The 7,344-nt window shown below is 33.9% G+C and overlaps 1 long non-coding RNA gene across 1 annotated transcript in view; it reads left to right on the forward strand.

The window, feature by feature from the left end:
• The first annotated feature begins 5,904 nt into the window (after positions 1-5,904).
• LOC109584038 (uncharacterized) overlaps positions 5,905-7,344 on the forward strand; it is a 2,894-nt gene continuing 1,454 nt past the window's right edge. The window contains exons 1-2 of the long non-coding RNA XR_002185812.1: positions 5,905-5,982; positions 6,637-6,693. This is a non-coding gene — a long non-coding RNA (uncharacterized LOC109584038). The remainder of the gene's footprint in view (positions 5,983-6,636; positions 6,694-7,344) is intronic.

The following is a 7,344-nucleotide window of genomic DNA, read 5'->3' on the forward strand; positions in this document are numbered from 1 at the left end:
TACATGTACACAGTATTTCTAATTGTATTTAAATACGAAGCTGTAAACAGTTTGTATTTGTATTTGTTGTTTTTGTACAGTATTTGTATTTGTATTTAACTACTTTCATGTTGTGTTTGACCCAAGTCTGTTGTGATTTATACCGTATAGGGCATAATGTTTGTGGGATACAAATTTCGCTGATTTCGTGGATAAAGAAAATTCGCGAAAATAAATCCGCGAAAATAAAATCCGCGAATATCAATTTAATACGGTATCCGTATGGCACACGTGGTAGAATTCACGAAATTAAAATCCACGAATTGGAATTTTGGTAGATTTCGTGAAATTTGCCTCCCGCGAACATTATGCCCTATACGGTATTTCATGTATACTATATCCCAGTTGAGTTTGGGACAAGAAAAACTGGAATAACTTTTTATAGGAATGTGGGATAAGGATGAAACTTTCACAGGTTCTTAGTCGCCAAAGTCCATCAAAATCTGTGAAATCTTGGGTCTCTTAGCTCTTGGGAACCCTGAGAACCGGGTTCTCCCTATAAACCTAATGGCATACCAAAATGACGTTTTATGACAGTTTACTACGTCATAGTTTACATAAGCACATGTGGTCAAGAGCGCAAACTGATAATTCTTGTTTTAAAAAGCTAACAGAGCAAGATCTTCTGATAATGATGGCCTTTATGAAGACTAGATGACTCCAGTAGCTGTTGTACTGCTTATCAGCAACAGCAAAACTGTTTTAAGAGTGAAACAACACAGCCGCCTTCTTCTATGAATATCATTAAAATACGTCATTTTTGTGACGTAGCTACATTTTTCAAATTCCACGCAGCTACTTCCACTTCCGTCCCAAACTGAACTGGGATATAGTATATATTTGCCTTCATTGCTGACGACCCATGAGCATAAACAATTTAAAAACAATTTACATGCTTAAATCAACTAATGGGCAATAAAATTGATAGTTAATGCAATTGCGATACAGTGTTTTAATAATTACTATGCCTTACAATTATTACCACATGTTATGTACTATGCTTGTGCACTTGAAATTTATAGCCCTTAAAGGGTATCTTTACCCAAATTTGACATACTTATTTTATGGCCTTAATCTGATTACCTAACCATAATGATGTTTTTCAAATCCTACTGTCTAAAAATAATTATTTACTGAGATATGAGCCTTCAAAGTCATGAAAAATGTTGAGATTTTGCTTCCTGCAATGTTACTTCCTGTCGAAGGGTGTGGCTAAACGTGACGTCATAGTAGGAATGTTTGCAGATAACTCCATTCCTTTATAGGGGGAAATGATCCTTTATTTTCATGCCTTGTAATGTAATAGCTCCAATTTAAAGATGAAATCATTAGCTCTCGTTATTCTAAGCATGCAATTGCAAAAAAAGCCTCAGAATAGCAAAAAAGAAAATTCACCAAAGTCTTCTTGTAGTTGCATGCTTAGTATAATGAAAGCTAATGATCCCAATCTTTGAATTAGTGCTATTATATTACAAGGCATGAGAATAAAGGATCTTTTCCCCCCTATAAAGAAACGGAGTTATTTGCAAACATTCCTACTATGACGTCACGTTTAGCCACACCCACCGACAGGAAGTAACATTGCAGGAAGCAAAATCTCAACATTTTTCATGACTTTGAAGGCTCATATCTCAGTAAATAATTATTTTTAGATAGTGGGATTTGGAACACATTATTATTATGGTTAGTTAATCATATTAAGGCCATAAAAAAGTATGTCAAATTTGGGTAAAGATACCCTTTAAAGAATGAGTGCCCTACAGTATATGCTAATTTCTGTGTATATTATTAGTAATTTTGAATTAGTAATTGTATAGCTAAATTAGTGGAATGAAATTTTGGCAAATTGTGGACTCCAATTTTATAGGTTATCATAGAACGATAGACAGAGATTAAATTTCACCAAAATTTCTACCTCCAAACCTCTATTTAAGTCAATTTGCCAAGTTCTAACTCTAGCTATATGGTTGTTAGGCTTATTTACTAATTAAAAACTTGTGAATTGCCACTGTTATTATCATTATCATTCACTCAGGTTCCTCAGAGTAGTAACAGTTCTCAAGAACAAACTCAAAATGACACTCAGGTATGTACAGTATTTTCTATTATTGGCATAATTGTCATTTTTAAGTTCCTTATTTGGCTTAGTTGTAATTGTTGCATCAGATGGCTAGATGTACATGTATGTGTACAAGTAGTTTATACACTAGGCATGTCGGCTGTAAATCTACCGTATAGCATATATATTTTGTGGATAATAAATAAGTTTGCAAATTTCGCAAATTGGCAAAATTTGTGAAACTTTTGTCCGCAAAAAATTTACTATTAATTAAATAGGTGGTACCTTGTGGACCAGAAGCCACACCTTGAATTTAGAACAGCTAATGCATTTAAAAAATGTCTACTGCTAGCTTGTTTAAGTATTTCAAGATGACTGACCCAAGTCAGACCACTACCTAATCCTGACGAAAATATTTCATCAAAAGTACCTTGGCACGTCCACTATGATTGCATTAATTTTCTTATATAAAACACTGCAAATGCTTGGAAACAAGCGTATTAGTGAAAAGAAATTCCTAAAATTGTTTTCACCATCGTATGTTTATCGCTCACGTATATTATTCATAGCATCTGACTATTATTATTTAAACCAATATTTATTCTGATTTTATGCGTGCACATTTAGACACACATAAGTACTAACACATAACACAAAGTTAATATTCACGAACAAACATAATTATCATGCATATTATTATTGATCTTATCACCACTTTAAAGAGCGAGATTATATTGATCTAATTATCACTCTGAAGAGCATAATTTTATTATCTTCACTCCAAAGAGTAGGATTATATTGATCTTATCATCACTCCAAAGAGTAGGATTATATTGATCTTATCATCACTCCAAAGAGCTAGATTTTTATAATAGATTTTGTTTGAAGCTAAAGCTAAAGTCCTAAATATGGTACAGTTTAATGATAAGTATGGCTGTCCAACCTGCCTATAACCAGGAGTGCATCGAAACAATTGCCATTTATGCCTACCAGGTTCATTGTATAGTTTGCGAACTTTAGAGGCAATTGAAAAAGCTCAAAGTAAAGGTGAAAGTAGAGGTGAAATCGTGGAAGGGATAAAGGGTACATGTACTTCTGTATTGCATGACCATGTACATGTACATCTATTTGATGCTACACCTCCTGATTATATGCATTGCGTCTTAGAAGGTGTGACTGAATCTTTATTGACTTTTTGGACTCTTTCAAAATATAGTAGCAAACCTTTCGCCATAAGAAGAGACTTACATAAAGTAGATGCCACATTGAGGAAACAAACATCACCAACAGTAGTCACAAGATCTCCACATTCCATAATAAATGATCTTTCTTACTGGAAAGCCATTGAATTTAGATCATGGCTTTTTATTTTATTCTCTTCGTCTTTTGTATGCTGTCCTGCCTCCTTTGTATTTCCATCACTTCTCTTCTCTTCTTGTGTGTGCAATGCATATTTTATTGAAGAAGAATATTTCATTTACTGAATGTGGAGTAGCGGAAGAATTGTTGATTGATTTTTACATCCTTTTACCAGATCTATTATGGAGAGAATAGCTGCACTATTAATGCACACACTTTAACACATCTGGCTCTTCAGCCTACAGCATCATATTAAAAAACTCAGTAGCAGTGTATCTTGTGAAATTAGGATTTTTGATAGGCTACTTTTAATAATTTCTTTTTGCATACATACAAGTGTCATGATGGGGTTGGGAAATTTTGTAATGCATATTGTTGTTACAAAGATGGTTCATCTGAAATGTGGGGAGAAATTTGTATGCTAGCTGAATGTTTACCTATTGGCACCATTGCCTTCATTAAACCTTTGCAACCTACCTCAACAAATACCGTATTTCCTTAAATAGAAGCCGCATTCGAATAAACGCCGGGGTAGCAATAGAATTAAACTATAAATACGCAACACCAGCCTAGGAGTGACTCAGTAGTCTAGTGGGCAATGCCTGAAGTTCCAGAAGTCAAAAGCTTGAGGCTACGGGTTCGAATCCCGCTCTGGGCCAAAGTTTTTTTTATTTTTTATATATTTTTTGGAGGTCCAAGTATCATTTTAGGAAATAGACGCCCGGGCTTTTATTTAAGGAAATACGGTACATGTATATTGGCATTATCTGGTCAGCCTTGTCGGGATGTTCTTGAATTCTATACACAACATTCTATTATTTCACAGTTCATAATTGAAATTGACACCAGCATTGATCTTCTGATTGTAGCCATTATAGTTACAAATATAACTACTAACTGTGCCATTGTTAGACCTATGAACATTATTGATAATGCTATAATTATTATGTCCATGCAATATGTATGTATATATAATATAGTATAATTTTCAAAAAGTTGCAATCTGAATGTTTTAAACATTTGCTTCTAGCTTATATTATAGCAAGTGAAAAATACTAATCGTTTTAATAAGATATTATGTGATATATAATAATTATTGTCTTTGCATAGTCTGGATTCCCACATTTTCGTCTAGAGTTGCTCTTGCTACATCTCTCACGATCATGCAACATTATGTTATGAGATCTTACTACAAATTGTTATTGTCTAATCTTACATGATTCAGAGACTATACAAGATCTTATCTTTTCTTGAATACAATATTTCTTACGAAGTCAGACAAGATCACTTAAGTTAAATCTACACATGATCTTATGGGATCTTAGCCTTGAATATAATAATGTGATATTGCATGATCTTACTTGATTTACATAAACATAAGATCTTGTCTTTTCCTGCATATAAAATGATACAAAATCAGAATAGATCATTTAATTTAAATGTACACATGATCTTGTGAGATCTTACCGTAAAACAATAATAATGTGATATTGCATGATCTTACATGATTTAGAATAAACACAAGATCTTGTCTTTTCTTGCATATGAAACGATACAACATTTCATAAAAATCAGACAAGATCTTCTAAGTTAAATGTACACATGATTTTAGGAGATCTTACTAAAAATTGTAATAATGTGATATTTTATGATCTTACATGGTTTTCATACTATGCAAGATCTTATCTTTCTTTTGAAATGTGATCTTATGAGATCACACAACTTCCCCAATCCTTAAAAAATCATGAAAAATTCCAGTTAGGATTTCACAAGATTTTGCAAGGCAAGATTACACAAGAATTTTAATCTTGCAATTTCTTTTAACATCCTAAAATATCAATGATTATCTTGTAAGATCTTGCTGGGAATTTTTACAAGGGCCCAGAGACTCCGAAATTAGTACAGATGTGCGGAGAACCCGTTATGGAACTATACTAAGTCTCAAGTTGCTAGCATTAATAACAAAAAGTTATAAGGGTGTTTCACCTGTCAAACTCAACTGAAACATAGTCTGTCTCTTTCATTCATTCTGTGTGCCGTCTTTTGTCTTTGAGAATGTATACAATTGTACACTCTAAATCTGTGAGAGCTTCTCTTCTGCTTGGACAAGACTTGCTGTACTGCGGCTGCCTCAAGATGTTTAGAGAGCAGCTCTAGGTAGTAGAAGCTATTTGACTCTCGAGAAACTACCCAGTATTAGCCGTAGTACTCGAGAGATAATTGAGACCTTTTTCGAGTAGACCAAGGCTTTTTATACATTAATATGCCTCATTAGAATTAATATGGCACTTACAAATACAACTATCAACAATAATTGCATTATAACTATGGACTTTTTGCTAGTGTACATGTACTTTCAAGTCATCTGTCATTTTGTTTCTTTGGGGCAAATACCAATTGTTTTTTGTCTATGCAAGTAATTTAATTATTGTATTATTGTACAGGTTCCTCGTAGTTGCAGTTTACAGGATACCCAAGTTCGTAATTGGAAGGGTCACAATTATTATTCTGGAGATAGTCGTCAAGTATGTATTACCTTAAGTATGCCGAATTTGATATGTATAGTTGTGTGTTTACTATAAATTAACACCCATAATGTTCACAACTATTGCTTTGTCGCACCATGTTTTCCAACGCATTAAATTTTGTGGATTTTGCAAATATTGTGGCCTGAAATAGTAATAATTAATGCAGGGGGTCTCATGACTTGTGTCACTTGGGCAATTTTTTGTAAAGATGGCCTTTTGGACCATTTTCAGCCATTTTTGAATGGTGGGATAGATGTTCTTTGGCTTTTTTCAGCTATGCTGGTCCTTTGTCAAATCCTATACCTCAGAGAGCAATTGTGTCAGCTAAAAAGGGTGATTTTAGTCATGATTTGTGAAATTTTTTTTCACTAAAAGAAGGAGAGCTAGCCCTTGGAAAATAAATGCTCTGTGTACATGATTAGTGATGTTGAAGTGTAGCTTATTTGGTGGAATATAATTGTGGACTTTGATAGGTTTTCATAGAACAATGCACAGAGATGAAATTTCACCAAAATTTTAACCTCCAAACCTTTATTTAAGTCAATTGACCTGGTTTTTACTCCAGCTATACATCAGTTAGGCTTACATGTACTTCAATTAATTACAAACTTGTTACTTGCAAATGTTTGAACATCTCTGTCATTTATTCAGGTTACTCAGAGTAATAGCAGTCTGAAGCAATATGGCAATCAAGCAGATTCTTCTTGGGTATGTACAGTATTTTGTATTATTGGTATACCTATGTCATTATGTTGTTACTTGGCCTGTTGTTATTGTTGCATCAGATGCCTAGATGTGTACTGTAGTTCATACATGTACATTAGACTGTAAAGTAGAGTAGTACATGTAGTAGTAGTAGCCTGTAAATCTACATGTTCTACTTAAATTTTTTGTGCATAACCCAAGAATTGCTGTTATGTGGTTTGCCTCATAATCACTCGTGTGACAAAGGTTTTTGCCACAAAAACTTCCTGGCTACATAGTACATGTACATAATGAATTAGAAAATATTAATGCTTACTTCACAAGTGGGAACTGTGAGACATTTTGCCAAAGGTTTGAGGGTGTGATGTACGTGTAATGAAAAGTGGAACGAGAGGAAGAATATTGCATGGCAGTTGCCATAATATAGAAAAATTGTAGGCATTAACATTTTCCATTAAATAAAAGGACTAGTCATTCTTTTAAGAGTCTACATGACTCCTTCCTCTAGAAGCCTGCCCTCCTCCAGGCTTCCCATTATTCTTTCAGGAAAACTCCTACCAGACTTCAACCCTGCATTCATACACACTCCTGTTACTACTATTCACCCTGTTACTCCCTCTCACTACCTCTGTCCTCTGCAATTCCCTTTTCATC

Source organism: Amphimedon queenslandica, unplaced genomic scaffold, assembly GCF_000090795.2.
Source record: "Amphimedon queenslandica unplaced genomic scaffold, v1.1 AMPQUscaffold_13254, whole genome shotgun sequence".
NCBI lineage: Eukaryota > Metazoa > Porifera > Demospongiae > Haplosclerida > Niphatidae > Amphimedon > Amphimedon queenslandica.